This window comes from Canis lupus, chromosome 30 (genome assembly GCF_003254725.2).
Source record: "Canis lupus dingo isolate Sandy chromosome 30, ASM325472v2, whole genome shotgun sequence".
Classification (NCBI taxonomy): Eukaryota; Metazoa; Chordata; class Mammalia; order Carnivora; family Canidae; genus Canis; species Canis lupus.
The window spans coordinates 25232306-25251629 of record NC_064272.1 but is presented as its reverse complement, the minus strand read 5'-3'; the positions used below and the strand labels follow the sequence as shown (position 1 = coordinate 25251629).

At 39.0% G+C, this 19324-nt stretch overlaps 1 long non-coding RNA gene across 1 annotated transcript in view; it reads left to right on the top strand.

Annotated features, from left to right (window-relative positions):
• The first annotated feature begins 4753 nt into the window (after window positions 1-4753).
• The window catches only part of LOC112675833 (uncharacterized), a 67612-nt gene continuing 53041 nt past the window's right edge, over window positions 4754-19324 (top strand). Inside the window, exons 1-2 of the long non-coding RNA XR_007407254.1 lie at window positions 4754-5097; window positions 6804-6924. This is a non-coding gene — a long non-coding RNA (uncharacterized LOC112675833). The remainder of the gene's footprint in view (window positions 5098-6803; window positions 6925-19324) is intronic.

Genomic DNA, 19324 nt, shown 5'->3' with positions numbered 1-19324 from the left:
TAGTCATATATTTGATATTATAATGTGAAATATAGTAAAAGACTATGAGTAACACTATGTTATATCACTATTCAAATTTAAGTCTCACATTAAGGATAAATTATATAACAGTAGCACAATAGGGTTTGTTGGTGTCTGAGAGATGAAATTCATTGTCCAATGCCTACCCTATCATGGAAACCAAAACAAACAGATTTCCAAAAGCTTTTATTTTTACTGCTTGCCAATATCTTCAATTATTCTTACTCTTAAAAAACAGTGTCATAGAGATCAACAACTTGAGCTAACTGCAGGTCAGATGTATATTTGTTCAAATACAATAGGCTGCTTGATTTTTAAACTATCAGAGAATGGAGAGTTTTGCAAAACACTACTGAGGTAATAAGAATGTTGCATCCTACCGTTTGCTTCTGTGGTTTCCAAGTTCTTCCTGGTGCTGATAAGAGGCTCTGAATTTGAGACCTTTGTGATTCCTTTTCCCAGCAACCATTTTTATTTCCCTCTCTTCAACCAAATTCCACTGAGAGTCTAGCAAATTTTCCAAGTAACTGCTTTGCTGGGAGTATAGCCATTTATGCAGCTGTATTAAAGTGACCGTTTCAAGTTGGCTAACATGAGCACTGAATAAACACATATTGATATTATAGAACAAAATAATATATTAGCACATTGCTCATTTGTGCTCCAATAGTCACCCTGATACTATTCGTCATGTGGGGAGTGACAAACACAATTACACCCGAGTGCTAATAGAGTGGAAGGGCAAAACTGCCTGACCTCGGCATCCCGGGTCGATTTAAATGTTTGATGTCTCATTGAATTAGTATCACAGTGTGAAAGACAAAGCTCAAACTAATGGAAATGAGCCTGGACATGCAATACTGCTGATTGGGCTGACATAATTAGAATAATATTCCACGCAGAGCTAATAACAAGCCGAAGAAATAAATAACCGAGAGATAACCTAATTGCTGCATGCTAAAATGTTCTTTTGAATATGCTAGGTTAGCATTTTCTATTTACTTATAAAGCACACTGATGAGCTTAAAAGAAAAACATAGTGAACACAGTGGAAGAGGTGGACACCAAAATACACACTGCCCTCTGGAGGGCCCAGCCTCTCCTTTACACCCGGTGACTAATCACCAGTAAAACTTTTTGCAGGCCTACTCTGTGTCAAAGCACATGTCTGGGAGAGAGAGATGGTGACAGTGTGAACCAGACACATACCTTGCCTCCAGGAGCTTATGGCCCCATGGGAGTAATGAGACATGCATAAAAACAGAGTGGGAGGAGGTCAGCGAGAGAAGACAGATTGAGGAGGGTTAAGGAAATCCCAGAGGGAGACTTCACTTTCAACAGATTTGCAGATTCTGTAGCCTGAAGACTCGAATAGAAAGTACGGTAATTTACTGGGGTTGTACTCTGGTTTCTTAATCCAATACCTGAGGAAGATTCTAATTCATCATAGATTCCAGTATCCCTAGGAGGAAAGGCAATATTGGGATTGGCTTGCCAAATCTTTGTTTATGCTTGAGAAATACTAATAAAAATCTCTTCCATTTGTGTTGATTTTTATAGTTTTCATAGTAGTTTCATCTACACTATTGTGCTCAGCTCCTTCAAGTTCTAAGGCAAAGAGGCAATACTCTATTTACCCTATTGTAAATGTCCAAAGGGGAATGATGAGATGCAGGAGAACTCTCAAAAGTAGGCTTCTCCGGCCTCATGGAAATGAGAGTTCACATTTATTTTGGTTCATTGTTTTATCTTCAGGCTGAGAATGCTGCCTGGTACATAAGAGGTGCTGAATAAATATTTGTTGAATGAATGCCTACATACTTTGCCTTGGTTATGTCATTTAAACCTCCCAGAAATCTGGAGGTGGAACTATCAATAGGCAGTTGTGAGTATAGATTCTTCTGAGGAATTTGGTTCTGAAAGGAAAGAGGAAAAACAGATTGTAGGCTGAGCTGGAGACAGGGCCTTGAGATAGGGATGCTATGAATAGATTTCTAAGTAGGGGGAAAGCAACTATGGCAAAGAAAATGTTGAGTCTCCTAGATAATGAGAAGCAGAACTGGTGAATTTAATGCCCCCCCCCCCTTTTTAAATTTACTGCCTTTAACAAACAGGAAACCTGAGACAAAATATCAAGTGACCACACAATAACAAGTGTCAAAATAGAACTAAACATTAGGATTTCCTTTTTCTTTTTTTAAGATTTTATTTTTTTACTCATGAGAGACAGAGCGATAGAGGCAGAGACAAAGGCAGATGGAGAAGCAGGCTCCATGCAGAGAGCCCAATGTAGGACTCAATCCCAGGACCATGGGATCATGACATGTGCTGAAGGGAGGTGCTCAACTGCTGAGCCACCCAGGCGTCCCAAAATTAGGATTTCTGAGGCTTGTTTACCATTTCAGCATTATTTGCATATCCTTGGCTTTGTATACCATCAAATTTCAAGTTATATTTTTATACAGAGTGAGGAGGCAGCATGAAATAATGAAAAGAAGACCGGTCTGAGAATTAAGGATTATGTGCATCCTGGTCTCAGTTTTGCCACTGATTGGCTGTGACCTTAGGTGAATCTCTTCAGCTTTCTGGGCCAGTCTCTTCCAATATCTTCTAAAATCCTCATAATTTGTGGAATATGTTTATCGCCTGTTTCAAATGATCCCAGTCCAGCTTCTTTCTGGTGATTATAAAGGTTATCAGAAGTGGTTTCTGTGAGACCTCCCAAGTACCTTAACAGTTTCTCAAACTCTTTTGGTCTGTAGTCCACCATAACTGAATCACCTAAGCCACTGTTTTTATAGTTAAGATATCCCTTAGGACACCTTGCCAAAGAAAAGAGGTAAAATGGCATATATTTTTGTGAGAACATAATGGGATAATATGTAGATTTGTGACATACTGTATAATAGTTGTTCATGTCCAGTTATAGGTGCCACCTAATCACTGATTTTTAAAAAGATTTTATTTATTTATTTGAGAGAGAAAGCACACGTGCACAAGGTGGGGGGGTGGTGAGAAACAGGCTCCCCATTGAGTAGGAAGCCCATCATGGGATCATGACCTGAGCTGAAAGTAGATGTTTAATTGACTGAGCTACCCAGGCACCCCATGATTTTTTTTCACTAAACTTTTGAGTGCCTAGTATGAGCCAGGTGTGATGTCACTGATCTGCACAGATTTGTAAGAGGTCAAACAGCCTTTGGATTCCTGGTAGGTTATAGGCATTATTTGAAGAGCCATGGCCCAAGGTGAGACATAATAGAGAATTCATAAATTTTTGTGGTAAAAATTGCTTCGTGTGAAAGAGGATGTTGTAGAGGAGAAGGATGGTGATGATAAAGATTTTTTTTATAAGATAGACATGAACTGTTAATATTTGGTTAATTAAATATTTTATTAAATAATGAAAACAGCTAAGCAGTTGAGTTTTATTGTAATGAAACTTAAAATGGTGAGCTCATTTATGTTTGATTTCAAGATATAACAGTATGAGGTCCATGGAGAATGGGTTAACTACAGTCAATCCTTGAAGGGAAAAGAACTTTGAGGATTCCTGTCTACACAGGTATTTTCTTATTAAAGCAATATCAAAATGTTCAAGACTGGATGTTTTCTCCTGTGTTTATAATTACTGACATTGTGTTAGTTCAAACTTTCATCATTTCTCACCTGGATTACTCTGATAGCTTCCTAATTAGTTTCTCTTTCATGTCTTTGTGATTGCCAAGGGATATTCCTGAAAAGGGAGCCCATGTGACAGACAGCCCCTTGGCTTCTATCCTTTAGAGGCTGCCATTGTTTTCAGGATCAGTCCAACTTTAGATGAGCAGCAGCACTAGTGTAGATTAGGTTCAGTACCTTCTTCACTATTATTTCTAAATTCTTCCCCTCTGTGACCTTTGCTCTAACTTTATAGAAATGCCTAGAGTTTCCTGAGTAAACTCTTCTCTCCTCCCCATCCCAGGTCTGTGTCTGTACTATTCCCCCTGTTAAGAAAGCTCTTCCTTTTCTTTCCTCCCTGACTTAACTCCTCCTGATCCTTCAAGAGTCACTCTCTCTGAGAAGGTGGACCAGGTCTCAGAAGCCCTTCCTGAGTTCCTCTTTAAAGGAACCAGGACTATTGATTGATTATTACAGGTCTGTCTTTCCCATGAGACCTGAGGGCATGTATATGTGGACAGCAGGCTCTAGAGCTAGGCAGCCTGTGTTAGAAGGTTAGCTTTTCCATTGGCTAGACATGTCCTCAGGTAAGTTACTTAACCACTCTGTGTTGCAGTTTCCTCATCTGTGAAACAGGGATAATAATGGTACCTATTTCTTAGGGATATTACGAGGATTACACATAATACAATTCTGGAAACAGTGCCTGACAAATAATACATGCTATCTAAGTATTAGCTATTACTATTAGTGGTAGTAGTGGTAGTCATAGATGTAGACTAATTTAGAACAGTGCCTCTCATGTAGTAACTATTAAATTAATTGTTAGTGATAATGATGATTAGCTTCACAAGGCAAAGTTGGCTTGGGAGCCTTGCAGTGAAGGGTAAGGACTCAGAATGTAGAGGTTTGTGGTATCATTGAGACATGTCACTAGAAGGACATTGAATGATGACTCCTACACTGAAGGAAGCAATTGTTCCCTGCATTCCTGGCTCAGATGCCTAGAATCTCAGCTCAGGATAGTTACGTCAGCTTTGCTGTTGCCCTGGAGATAGTTTTTGGCAAGCAGCATAGTTCAAGATCTGTAAAAGATGGCAGCAACAAATGTGGTTCACGGCTGACTGGTTGACCTTGGCAGTGACTGAGAAAGTCAATATTTAAAGAGCAATTTTTTTTCCCTCTGGTAAGAAGTGATAGTGCTGTTGGAAGGTGAGGGAAGGGGGGCAAGATACTGCATGAAACCTTCATTTTGTGATATGGAAGATGTTCTCAGTGTAAAACCACTCAGTCCCAGGACTGCCTGTTTCCCATGTTGTTCTGGAGTTCACTAAACAGTTCTGGAACCTGGGACGTCTAAGTACATGACTTTCAAAATAGGAAAGGCTTACGTGGAGTTCCTCTGCCTCTTTACAGGTAAAGTTGTTCTTGCTTTTGTTTTCTTGCAACAGCTTTCATTATCTCTTGTTATCATGTTTCATTATCACTTTTGTGTATGTGTGTGTGTGTGTGTGTGTGTGTATATGTGCACATTCCTTAGAAGGAAAGGTGGGCCTAAGCAGGAAAGCACATTACTTAATTTCATTAAAAATTAAAGACTTTAGTTCAATTTTTTACCAGTTGATCCTGAGATAGAGCAATGCTGAGCCAGCAATGGCCACATGTATTTTGTTAGCAAAGGCATTTCTTTGCATTTGGTTTGCTGATCAATTACCTAAAGAGGTGTATTTAAAAGAGGAAGCAGAAAGCCAAGTGTAGGAAATGCAAAAGCCAGTTGCCTGCCACTCAGTAGAATCCAACCAGTCATGAAAAGCAGTACTACTTACTGTACTTAGTCCTTCAAACCAGATTGGTGGTCACATACTGAATGTACTTGTGGGGTTTGCCATTTTTGGTCACCAAGGCTATTGGAGGACACCCACTCGTTTGCAAATTAAGCCTCTGAGTAACCTGAAGAATTCTTCCCAAGAGTTATTAAAAAGGGATTTTCAGCTTTTACTATTATGGAATGGAAATTCTCCTATTGGCCATATTGTATAGAGGGCATGAATAAAATAATATGAGTGACCACCCCAGTGTTGTTGCCATTTATGTTTTACATAAAACTAAAGCACATCCCATTGTGTGCTGGCTCCTCTGCTTTGAGTTGTCATTCAGCTCTTAATAACAGTACTTTATATTGTTGGACACTTACTATGTGTCAGGCACTGTTATGAATTTTACAAACATTACCTCACTGAATCTTTTTAACAGACTTAAGTGGCAGTTACTGTTATCATCTCCATTTTACTGAAAAGAACTCTAAGACCCACAAGGTCAGTCAGACAGTGAGTGGCAGAGCTGATTTTATCTTATTTATTTATTTATTTATTTATTTATTTATTTATTTATAGCGAGAGCACAAGCAGGGTGATCAGTAGGCAGAGGGAAAGGAAGAAGCAGACTCCCCACTAAGCAGAGAGCCCTATGTGGAGCTTCATTCCAGGACCCTGGGGTTATGACCTGAGCTCAACGCAGACACTTAAGTGACTGGGCCATCCAGGTGCCCCAGCAGAGCTGATTTTAAACCCAGGTCCATCTGAGTTCCAAGTGACTGTTTTTAGTTTGAATACAGAACACATGTATCAGGAGCCCTGTGCAAGTCCCAAGATGTACTACCATTCCCATGGAATTCCATAGTTAATCTGAGGATACATGTTATTGACCAGTTGCCCTCTTGCAGATGAGCTTTTTACCCTGAAAGCCTGGAAAGTGTTTATGTTGGGATCTGCTTTGCCTTGACCCCATATCTCTTTTCTCCCCATACTTGGGAGTCTTTTGTCATTCCCTGCTCCTGCTGGGGGACAGTTCTGGACAGAGGAGGTGAGCATGGACTCTAGTGCATCTCAGCATCAGCCAGCACTATGTTAGTCTGCCCCACCCTGGTGCTTGGACCAATATTATTGCCAGGGCCTTACCTTGTCCCTGGATTTGGGTAAATGGGTGCCTGCTCTATAATGGTGCCCTTGTACTGGATATATTGATGTGCTCTGCTTGCCTATCAGGGCATACTCCTTCCTCCTTTCTATTGCTAAGGTTACCTGGACTCTTCTCTGTTTCCTATTATTATCCTTTCATTGTAGTGTCTGCCTTTCTGATGGCACCATTCCCACAGTGAATGGTGCCTACCATTTACTATCTACCACCTGACCATGGGCACAGTCAGCTTTCAGCTTCAGCTCTTTTATTGTCTACTTTCTATTGGTAAGTTACCATTCTGTGTCCAGCTGCACTCACTATTAAACAGTGAGAGTTATAGATACCACATAAGTGATAGTAATGATTGACCACCATGCTATTTCTGTCCCCAACCACAGTGTTTGACATTTGGTGGGAATTATTATTAAATAGTTACTGAGCGTTTGAAATATATAGTGTTATATTGTTTGCTTGACACTTGCTAGTTTTGTATAATTTATCTCATTTTGTCTTGTCTTTTTATATTGAAGTATATTTTGTAGTTTATATACATTAAAATGCATAAATCTAAAGTGTACAATTTGATGGATTCTGACATCTATGTGACCAACACTCGAATTAAGAAATATACAGAACTTTTATCACCCCAGAAAGTTCTCTTGTGTCCTTCCCACTCAATCCATGAACTCTTCCCAAAAGGAACCACAGTTCTGATTTCTTTAGATGTGGCTTGGTTTTGCCTGTTTTTGAACTTCACATATGACCAAATGTGTGTGTTCTTGGTTGATGAAGGATGGAGTGCAACTGTTACTCAATGAAGTCTTCCTAGAGGGAGGAAAAAGGGACTATAATTATTCAAGAAGATTTAGGGCTAATTTCTGGAGAGAGGCAGCTTAGGTTAAAATCTCAGCCGCTGACTAGCTGTGTGATTTAGGGAAGTTACATGATCTCTCTAAGCCTCAATTTTCTAATCTAAAAACTAGAGATTCTGGGAGTGACTTCATAGGGTTAGTGAAGGGATCAGGGACTATAAAGTGTATGTGAAGTACTTAGCTTGTGCCTGGCATGTAGTAGAATAGTACAACAGCTCTTCCTCCTCTTTCTGATTAAATGAGATGATTTGTTGTATATCAGGCATAGCACTAGGAGCTCTCTATGATCACACTTAGAACTTTTTTTTTGCTTTTTTGTTTTTTTGGTTTTTTTTTTGTTTTACCAACACTGAGCAGCCTGTGCTATCATACCCTTTTTTACTATTGATAAAACTGAGGACTAGAAAAAAAAAAAAAAGAAAGAAAAACCTGAGGACTAGAGAGGTAAGTGACATTGCCCAATGTCACAAGGTAATAAATGGCAAACTTCAGAATTCAAGTGAGATCTGTGAAATTCCTTTAAAAAAAAAGATTTTATTTATTTATTCATGAGAGACACAAAGAGAAAGAGAGGCAGAGACACAGGCAGAGGGAGAAGCAGGCTCCATGCAAGGAGCCCTACATGGGACCCGATCCCGGGTCTCCAGGATCAGGGCCTGGGCTGAAGGCGGCACTAAACCACTGAGCCACCCGGGCTGCCCAAGATCTGTGAAATTCTAAGCTCAGTTTTTCCCTGATTTGACATTTGATTTTGCAAAAAGCCTCTTAAGCTGAGCTTCCAAGGGGTGGTGAGGCATGATATGAGAGGAAGGAATAACAGTAACAATAGAAATTGCTAGTAATTGGGCTTGCTGGGTGGTAAGTACTGTGCCAGACCCTTTCCATACAGCCTCATTGATCCTGACCAGAAACCTCCAAGGTGAGCACTCATAAATCCCCTTTTGTAGAATAGGATATTGGGACTCACACTGGGTAAGTGAGTCTCCCAGTGTTAGCCAGCTGATAGGGGGCAGTTTCAGGAATTTCATATGTGAGGAAATGGGACCTGTTCTTATGTAGGACACTAGAGGTGAAAAACTTGGCTAAGGGCCCATTCTAGTATCCAGAGAAGTGATTGGTATGCATAATTGTGAAGATACACACGATGAAATGAGACAACTGGCCACCAGTTCCAAAGGTCCCCCCTCCTTTTTTTAAAAAACAGCTTTGCTGTGATAGTCAGCAGGTTCTGCTGACCTAACTGTCAGTTCTGCTACTTACTGTGTCTGTACAGCCTTGTACAAATTATATTACTTCTCAAAGTTTCATCACTGGTTAAAACATGACAAAATATGCCTATTCCACAGAATTGTTATGTAATTAAATTAACCATTATATGTAATATGTATGTCATCCTGCAGAACACCTCGCAGGCCCTCCATAGGTGATGGCTATGATTATGACATCACCCTCATCTTGGAAAGCACAGAGGAGAAAGAGGAGTCAGGATGAATTACAGCTTATCAATAGAGAGCTATACCTACTACTGGAAATGGGGGAATGTTGGAGAGGAGAATGTTTGAAGGGGGTTCATATTGGGCAAGGGTGGGAAGAAGATCATGAGTTTCATTTTGGATATAGAAGAGTGTTAGAACTACTAGTTGGAAGTAGAGATTGGAGAAACTTATTTGCATACATGTAGCAATCAAATTCATATGAGTGGATGGGTTATTTGCAGGAATAAGTTAAAAGTGAGATGGAATGCACAGGACTGAGTAGCATCTGGTCAGTAGTAAGTAGTAGCTTATGTTGGAGAGAGAGAGAGAGAGAGAAAGAGAGAGAGAGAGAGAGAGAGAGAGAGTGTGTACGCGTGCACGTGCATAAGGGCAAAGTAGGGGGTTATGTTTCTTATAATAACTGCTGTGTAACAAGCACTGGAACTTCAGATCAAGGACATCTTCCCCTTTCTAATAGCTTTAAATAATTGCTACAGAACAGGCGAACAAAGTAAGATAAATTTTGCATTTAGCATATGTGGAAATATTATGAATAGTTGCAGACTCAATTCACTTTGATGCCCTTTGACAATCTGATAATTTTTGCAAAGATGTACTTAAAATGCTGTTTCATGCAAAGTTCAGATATTTTTCCCTTGTTTAAAAAATACACGACATCATTAATTTGCAGGCCTGTATATTAATTTTGCTGAGAGCACCGTTTATTTCTCTTTCCTTCCACTTTGTTTAAAGTCAGTTGTTGACAACTCTCAAGCGTGTCAAACTCTCATCGCCAATAATTGCTTAAGAACCCCTAACTTCTACAAATGTTGGTTCCAGCTCCAAACCCCATGCTAGCCCTGGAAGAAAAAAAAAGAGAGGGGGGGAAGAAAGAACTTCTTCTGATGAATTTTTGATTTTCCTTCTTAACAAAGAAATGTCTGAGATTCAAAGCAATAGCTTAAAGTGATATTATAAAATAGAATATGGAGTGCACTGTTCTGAATGACTCTTTGCTTTTAATGTGGGGCTGAAAAATTGTCAGTGCCTTTTTTGATTAGATGGGATTTTTTTTTTTGTTCTTGATCTAAGAATTGAGGAGAAAAACATGCTACTTGCATTTGAATATGGCATGAGCAGAGCTGTAATGTATTGGAGATAAAGTAATAGCAGCAATGCCTTAAGGCAGCACCTGTATCTCCGGGTCAGTGCCATCTCTCTTTAGATCGCCGCTGCGCCACTCTTTTTGCGGCTGCTTTATTAGGCCTAATTAGGCGGGCTGTCACTTTTATTGGTGATGGGAAAGGAAGATAAGTAGATCACTTGTGTCATCTATCTCTATCCGGACGTGTCTAAAAAGTCTAAAGTGATTGCTGTAGGCCACAAATATATACCACAAGAGGGAGAGGGAGCAGGGGAAAAAAAAAAAAAAAAACCAACCCAGAACTGTAATAAAAAAAAAGAAAAGAAAAGAAAAAAAACCTCTAGAAATGCCTTACCTTTGGCACTGCTGTGTATAATTTCAAACCCACAGAGAAGAGCTTGTGAAACATCCTGGAAGCCCTTTTGTTCTGAGGGAGAAGGTTGTCTAATGGATTTTCTGATAGCTGACTGGAATAAGGGTAGGGGAAAATGCTTCCTACTTAGGAGTCTAGCAAATGGGTTCTCAAGAAAAAAGTTGGTTGTAACAAGAATCACACATATGGTATTGCTGAGCAGTAGAGTCACAGTTAAGAATTCCGGAGCTGTTATATGTGTGTGTGTGTGTGTGTGTGTGTGTGTGCGCGCGCGCGCGCACGTGTGTGTGTATATGTGTGGTGATTGTGATAGTGGCAGGGAAGGGGTTTCTGAAAGTTATAATAATTGAATTCTATATGGGAACAAATAGTGCCTCTTGTTTGCCTGTAAAAATAGTGCCAATAAAGATAAATAGCCCAGAGAAAATTGGTAATGTTCTCTTCAGTTATGGTCAACTGCCTGAGGCTTTCAAAAAAATGGCTTCATTTCTTCTCAAAAAGACTCCTTAGCTACCTGGGCATTTATGATAAGGACTGGAAAACCCAGTTTTTTCCAAATATTAGCTTTATGCTGTCTCACTCACCTCGTTGTGGGGTGAGCTCTAGTTACTGGATCTTGATTATGGTCTGGTAGTTATGGCTTTGAATGGAATCCCTTTGTCCAATCACATCTCCTTAGTAAGGTGATAAATTATACATAGAAGCCATATTTTACACTTTACTTCTATCTCCATGCCTAGAACTGTGCTAAGTATGTACCAAGAGCTTGAAAAATAGTGATTTCATTGGCTTAATTCCTGTGACTGACTGAGTTTTTCAGTGTCAAATGAGAACTTTGTTCTTTTATATGGAAAATGACGACCCTCATAAAATAATTTTAATAATAATTATGAAGTATCTCTTAATGATACACAATACCAAGATGTTTGGGCCAACTCAATCTGAATTTTTGTTCATCCCTTTTATGCTTGTTATATACATTATCAAAAATACAGATTGATGGGTGGAGTTTATTCTTGAAAAGTCTGTAGTTTACACCTGCTATTCTGGGAAGACAAAGTTATTATAATTGGGAAACTGCATTGGAAAGGCAAGGTCATGTCAACTGATGCTAGTCGGTGTATTGGTAGACCTGATCATTTTTTTATATCTCTTTAATGAATCTATATAAAATAACTGCTATTTGTAGCACCTGCTATGTATCAGGCACTTTGCTAAAAGTGCTTTATATACATTACTTCTTTTTAGTTTGATCAAGCCCTCTAAAGTTGCCATTACCCATTTTATAGATGAGAAATCTGAGGTTATGAGCAATTGAGTAACTTTCCCAAGTCCACATAGTGAGTAAATGAAAGAGCTAGAATTCAAATTCATGTCTGTTTGATTGCACAGTCTGCACTCCTAACTGCTGTTAGGCTCAGTCTCCTGCTTCCGCATGTTGTTCATGAGAATATTTTGCTTTATTGAGAAAAAAAAATTACCAACTCATGGACTCCTGGAATTTTAGGTTAGAAGCAACTTTTATCACTAATTTTGTTGAATTGATTGAGTAGTCTTAGAGTATGATAGTTGGACTTAGGAACAATTTTTATTTTGATCTTTGACTTTAAACATTAAGCACCACTTGTAAATGATTTGGATTCATTTTGTCTGAAATAAATGGTGCAGCCATCAGATTATGGAAACATTTGTCATTTGAAGCTAGAAAACGACTTCTAAGCAGTGATAGGACTTTAAGGGCACCAAAAGCCTATTTGACCAAAATATTGCGTCCTTTTATCCTATCAGTTTATTGTATAAACAAGAATTTTAAAGCGCTAATAGAATGATCGTTATATGTCATGCAGGTCCATGTGTTATTTAATCCTTTCAACACTTCTGAGATTAGGGTATTAATACTCTTTTTTTAAACAGATAAAGAATGGAAGTCCTCAAATCCAGTGTCTTTTTCCATTTTTTGTTGCTTTCTAGGAAAAGGTCTTCTGATGGGCATAAAGAAAATGTTGCATTGCCTAAAATTTCAGGGGAGGTATGGAGTGGGGGTACACTTTTGGCAATTGAAATGTTGGAACAGGACTTTGGTTGTCTGGAAAAAGGAAGCCTCCTATTTGACAGTGTTGAGATAAGGATAGGACTGGAAGGACTTTAGGCATGTTTGGTTCACCTCACACTTTTGTGGGTATCAGTTTTTGTCAGTTGGTACAATATATGATCTGTACCCAGAAAGGTCAATTTTTTAGGAGCTATTTGCTAGATCCAAGACAATCTGACTTCTCATTCTATCTATTTCTAACGAGTCAGCATAGTCTAATGCAAGGGTGGCAAATACCTGACAAACTGCCACTCTCCTTTCCTGGTGTCATGGCAGACATTGCCAATTTGTCACAGTGTCTTGCTTTCCAAGGCCAGACCAGAATCTCAGCATAGTGCTTCACATAGTTATTACCAGTTGGCATACAACTTGAGACCTATTTCTCAACCAGGAGTTGATGGGGCTAATGCTAATCCTTCCCTCTTACAGCTGTCTGCAGAAACTGAGGCAAGCATTAGTCTCTCTGAGCCTCAACCACCATAAAGAAGAGGTATTACCTGACCCAACAACTCCTAATTCATGGAAGTATCAAATGAGGTTTATAATAAAAATAAGAAATCTCATTTTCAATGTAAGGTGATACTATTTTTATTGAAATTGACTATTTTGACAAAGCCATAGTCCATTAGTCCAGTCACCCAGGAAAGTATTGTGTTGATTTTACTCTTTGCTTCATTCTCTTACAGCCAACTAGTCTCCAAATCCTGTTGCTTTTGCCTTAAGTCATTCTTGAATCCTTCCCCTTTCTTCCCAAGCACACTGGTATGGAGTCTGTGCCCTCATTATGGGCCTTTAGGGTAAGTGGCCTTTCTGCCACTAGTTTCCTCAGCTTCTAGTCTGTTCTTTACTATTCTGTGGCCAAAGTGACCTCTTCAGAAAAGCCCTGTTCCTCTCTATATACTTACCATAATAAAACCTAAACTAACCTTGTCTTGCCATGTGGCCCTTCACTTCCCCAGTTTTTTCATCTCCTTTGTATACCTTGCTCTGCTCCTCATTCTCTCAATCCCCAGACTCTTTTATGACACTGTATTGTTCCTCAGATTGTGCCATCTGCAAGTGCCATTCACTGTCCTTGTCCACATGGCAAACTGAGACTTCACCTCTTCTGGCTCAATTTACTATTTTTTGGCTGGGCCTCCAGAAGAATTGTAGTGAAGAGAAACATTTCTGTAGATAGCTTAGGAATGGCTACCCTTCTCTGCAGCTAGGAAGCGAGCTATGGGACAAAAGGGCTCCCAAGATGGAGGCAGGTGGCAGCCTTCAGTTCTAAATACTCACAGACTAATAGTGTGGCTTCCCCAGGTCAATATGTTCAAATCTCTGAAGAGTACTTAGGGCCTGAGAGAAAGAAGGAAGGGAGAGAACTAGTTGTGTAGATTTAAAATTTTGGCAAAATCCTTGCTTGCTCTGTTCAATGAGAAATGTCACTTCTTGTGCACACCTCAGACTCTGGGAGCATGACGGGACTTCTGCTCTTTGTGGTTGCCCAAACACCCCAGCAAGTGCCTGAGCATTACTCCCTACCCCCTCCTCCTTTTCTTCCACTTTGTGACTTCCTCATTTCCTGTAGTTAGTAGTAATTATAATGACATTTTTATTTTTTTAATTTTTTAAAAGATATTTATTCATGAGAGACACATAGAGGCAGAGACATAGGCAGAGAGAGAAGCAGGCTCCACGCTGAGAGCCCAATGTGGGACTCGATCCTGGGACTCCAGGATCATGTCCTGGGCCAAAGGCAGGTGCTCAGCAACTGAGCCACCCAGGCATCCCTATAATGACATTTTTAAATTTACAAAAAAATTTCACATATATAACAACCTTATGAGGTGCATAGCTGTTATATCTCAGTTTTAGGGATGAATAAATTGAGGTCCAGAGAAGTTCAGTTATTTAAAGTCACATAGTTGGTAGGTTTTGGAATTGGGATTTAAACTAGGTCTTCAGGGATCCCTGGGTGGTGCAGTGGTTTGGCGCCTGCCTTTGGCCCGGTGCGTGATCCTGGAGACCCGGGATCGAATCCCACGTTAGGCTCCTGCATGGAGCCTGCTTCTCCCTCTACCTGTGTCTCTGCCTCTCTGTCTCTCTGTGTGTGACTATCGTGAATAAATAAATAAAATCTTTAAAAAAAAAATAAACTAGGTCTTCAGGGCAGCCCGGGTGGCTCAGCGCTTTAGTGCCACCTTCAGCCCAGGTTGTGGTCCTGGAGACCCGGGATTGAGTCCCATGTCAGGCACCCTTCATGGAGCTTGTTTCTCCCTCTGCCTGTGTCTCTACCTCTCTCTCTCTCTCTCTCTCCCCCCCCTCTCTCTCTATGTGTGTCTCTCATGAATAAATAAATGAAATTTTTAAAAATATATAAATAAATAAACTAGGTCTTCAGCTCTAAATCTCAGAGTTGTGTTGTTTATTTTTATTAAGTATTGTAACATTGATATTTAATTTGGAATGGTGTTTCAATTTGTTGCATTTTTCTTGGTATTAAAAAATACTTGTTTTATAAACTCTTCAAGCATCTTGCTTTGATTGCTCTAGGTAAAAAGCCATTTTTTTATATGCCTGCATGATATCCTGTATCATAACTTGCCATTGTACTTCTTATCTTATAAATCTCTCATTGTGTTGGTCTCCCAAGGTCTGTGATCAACTGCCAAGCAGAGTTTATCACATACCATGTCTGGTTTATCACATATCATCAGGCCCAAGCATATAGGCCTGGTGCAGAATAACCATGTGATCAAATTTTGTTAAATGAATGATTAATGATAAAAATGAACATGTATTGAATGCTTAGTATTACTAGTCACTTTCCTTTTCTTTCTATACATTAACTCCTTAAATTTCAGTTAATTACAACAAAAGTTCTATGAGACATGTACTGTTATGATTCTCATTTTACAGCTTAGAAAACAGTCTTAGGGAGGTCAAGTAACTTGCTAAGGGTCATCCAGCAACTAGTAGATGGTAGAGCCAAGATGTGAGGCCAGGGCATCCTGTACACTGTCCCTGAGACTGTACTGCCAATCTAGTGAGTGAGTAACATCTGCATCAAGGGGTGTGATGAGAAAGAGGTGCTTTGACATTGTATCTGAGTCCCAACTCTGCCCTTAACCAGCTGGGAAGCTTTGAGTAAGGCTCTTAATGACTCTGTGTGTCTCAATTTCCTCATCTGTAGACCAGGTGATAACATATACTTCACAGGCTGATTGTGAGGCTCAAACTCCATGATTGCTAGGATGTTTTATAATTCTAAACAATTCTCTAGATATGCTGTCAATGATACTATTGCTGTAGTTGTCACAAGGCTGACAGCACAGTCCCTTCTGGGGAGCCACAGGTCTCCTGTGTGTTTTGCTCAAGGCTGGCCCTCCAGGAGGCTCCCCAGCACTGCATTGCGTCCAGCAGGGAGCCAGTGCCCCTGGACTCATCAATTAGCTGTGGAGGGGTGTTTCTAATTATTCTTTAGCCCCAGGGTGAGCCAACACATTTCATCTTTATCTTCTCAAAAGAAAAAAATTCTCTTTTGACCTTTGGGTGAAGTAATCAGAATTCTTGACATTTTTTGTCTTTTACAAGAAAAGTAGCTTACCATACCCTTTCCTCCAGTTCCTCAACTCCATTTTATTTATGTCTTTTTCTTTTGTCGCTCATTGACAACATAGAACAGAGATGAGAAGCTCATATAACAACTTGAGAATCAGTTCTTTTGTGAACTGCCTCTTCAATTTCATTCTAGATAGTAGGATTTTTCTGGCTTCTTGCCTAGTGTAAAGGTTAAGCTTGTGTGCTATGGGGTCAGATTTGCCTGAGTTCAAATCCCAGCTTTAAAGTTTCTTTATTGTGTAGAACTCAGTAAGCTACTTAGCTCCACTAAGCCTCAGTTTCCACATCCATGAAAAGGGGTTAGTAGCAACAATGGCCGTATCATGGGTTTTTTGTGGAACCTAAATGAGCTAATGCTTATAAAATGTTCACAACCATGTCTGGTGAATCATAAATACTCAGAAAAGTTCTTTAAAAGATGTCTCATTGTTTTAAAGTCTACCACATGGATAAACCTAAGCTGCTGATCACAATATTGAATACTTTGAAATAATTTCAAAGGAGCAGGGGCAATAAAGATTCATTAGGCAACTTTTTAGATGAGGCCTAAACCTCTGGCTGAACAAAGAGAAATTGACTACTGTTTACTTTTATATATAAAATCCTAAAAATTTGGATATTTCAAAACAGTTGTATAAGCTAATAAAAATGTTCACTTTGTTTCAGCATTACCTAGTATGTAGAATCAACATTGTGCTTTGGTTTAGGTGAGGATACCACTTTAGTCACCCAAGGTTCTTAAGCTCAGGGTTAAAATGCCCTGATGTGTAGTGATCAGTTGTGAGGTATGACCCAAAGAATTGATCATTATTGATACTGTACTTAAAGTTGTGAATATTTTTTTTAATTTCTTACTTTCACAAATTAGAATAGATTCAAGGCTACATCAGTAATAATACTGTATTTTGAACTTTCTTGTATTCTGGGACATACCTTGAGTGGATGAGGCTGACTGAGTTATAGCTAGTTTCCTGAGACCTGTAAGTATTGTTAGCATATGTGGAGCCTGGGAATTCTTGTGGTGCTTTACTTCTCCATGAATTTTTTTGGGATATTTGAATCTGTATATATGTTCAAGTTCTCTATGTTAATTATCACTTGCTGTGTGTTTCCCAGTACAGAAAACTTGAGAATTGGTGGGTCAGTACAGTCTACCACATAGTTTTGCAGTTGTTTTTAAATTTTATTTCTTACAGCCTTGTGGTACTGCCTAAGGAGACTTGGGGGTAAGAACAAGGTGAATAAATGGAGTTCTAGGTTCTTCATCTTTTACTTCAACCAGAACAGTGCTGATTTCATTTGTGTTATATTTTGGGATTTTACGTGAGGTTTTGGGAAAAATATACTACATTTTTTCTTGAAAATGCTACTAATAGCACCCATGATAAATAGTCTTTTAGTCTCTATTTGAGCCTCTACCTTATACGTTATCCTGTTCATTGCATTACTGTACACCTCTGCTGAGAAATTCTCATGAGGCCCTGAATCTGCTTCATTTTAGCAGTTAGCCCTGGTCCTAGTTTTGTCTTCTGACAAAACACAGAACAGGTTTGCTCCTTTTACTGCTAAGCAACACATGACTATAAACACTTTTAGAATTAATGCTTCTGAATTAATGCATTTTTAGTTTTCTAGGGGCATGGATTAGAGTCATTATTTAGAGGATGGTCATAAGAGTCAGTTATTTGCCAGGAAGTCACCTATCATCCATATCTTTATCTTCCACCTCTTTATCATTTCCCCTTCATCATTATGTATGCAACAACTCTCTTGAAATGAAGAAAAAAATTCTCATTTCCTCATGGAAAGTGGTCCTGAAAAATACAGTAATTCCTATTGCTGTTGGTGAAGAAGAAAAGCAGTCAGGTTTTATGAAGTGATGGCAGGGATGTAGTAGGCCACTCAAGAATTTTAAAACACTATATGCTTAATATGACTGTTGGAATATTTGTGTTAACCTGAAATTATAGTTACAGTCAAACATCTTGTCTTAATGGTCAATAAGAGAGCAAGGAGAACTCATTAGCTTTTCTGTTATTCAGAAAATGACCTAATTGTATTAATGATTTTCTGAATTCCCATATAATCATATTAACATTAGTTTTACTCCTTGAATTAAAAAAGCCACTTCTAAAATGTTCAAATATTATTGTTCTAAATTAAGGCTTCTTCATCTAATTAGTGAGCATTATTGTTGCAATATATTTATACTCACGCAGCACACCAGAGGCAGCACAAACCACTCTTGTGTACAAGCACGCACGAAAAGAATGAAAAAGAGATTTGCAGAACAGTTCCGTTCTTTGACATTAAAAAAAAAAAAATCTCATAGCTGATTTCCTAATTTTCACTTGCTTGGTAGTTCTTGGTCCTAAAACACTTCAAAAAGTAGGGTTGTTGAAGGGCTCCCCCCTCCTCCTTTAAAAGCCCTGTCACAAAACAGGATTGTGTTGTAGCCCCTGTTTGAATATTGAGCAGGCTAACTTTGCTTTTGCTCCTGCCAGATCTCTTCAGGCAGGGAGAACAGGCCACCTCCCGGCAGAAGACAGCATTCACTGCCCACTGCAGGTGATATAACCTATTTGTGAAGCACATTTTAAAGAGAGATTCTGTATTTTAATGGTCAGTTAGTAGCTGGCTACCAACTGTCTGTGCTCTCCGCCTGGGGACAGGAATGCCAGGCTTATTAAATATTGAGAAGTTGTTCATTACTATGGGGATCTGTGACAACAGCCTATCTGCATATTGAGAAAACAGCAAATTTACATTCTTCAGAATAGCTGCTCCAGTTCTGGGGAAGGACTAATGTTTGTCTGGCTAAAGATGCATAAAAATGCAAACTCTATTTTGGAGATTTGCTTTGTTGCTTTTTTTTTCCTTGAAAGTGAAAATTTCAAAAACCAAACTTGCTTATGGAGAGAGAATTAAAAACAAACAAACAAACCTTTTGAAAAATGTAGTTATCTAATACAGGCTTTTTTTTTTTTTTTAGAAAATGCCAGATGTTTGAAATACTAACTTACATGTTGGGACATTATAATAAAATGTATTTAATTAAATTTGGATTCTAAGGAACTAAGAAATTTGGTAGAATATAGGTAAGTTGTAGAGGATAATTAGATA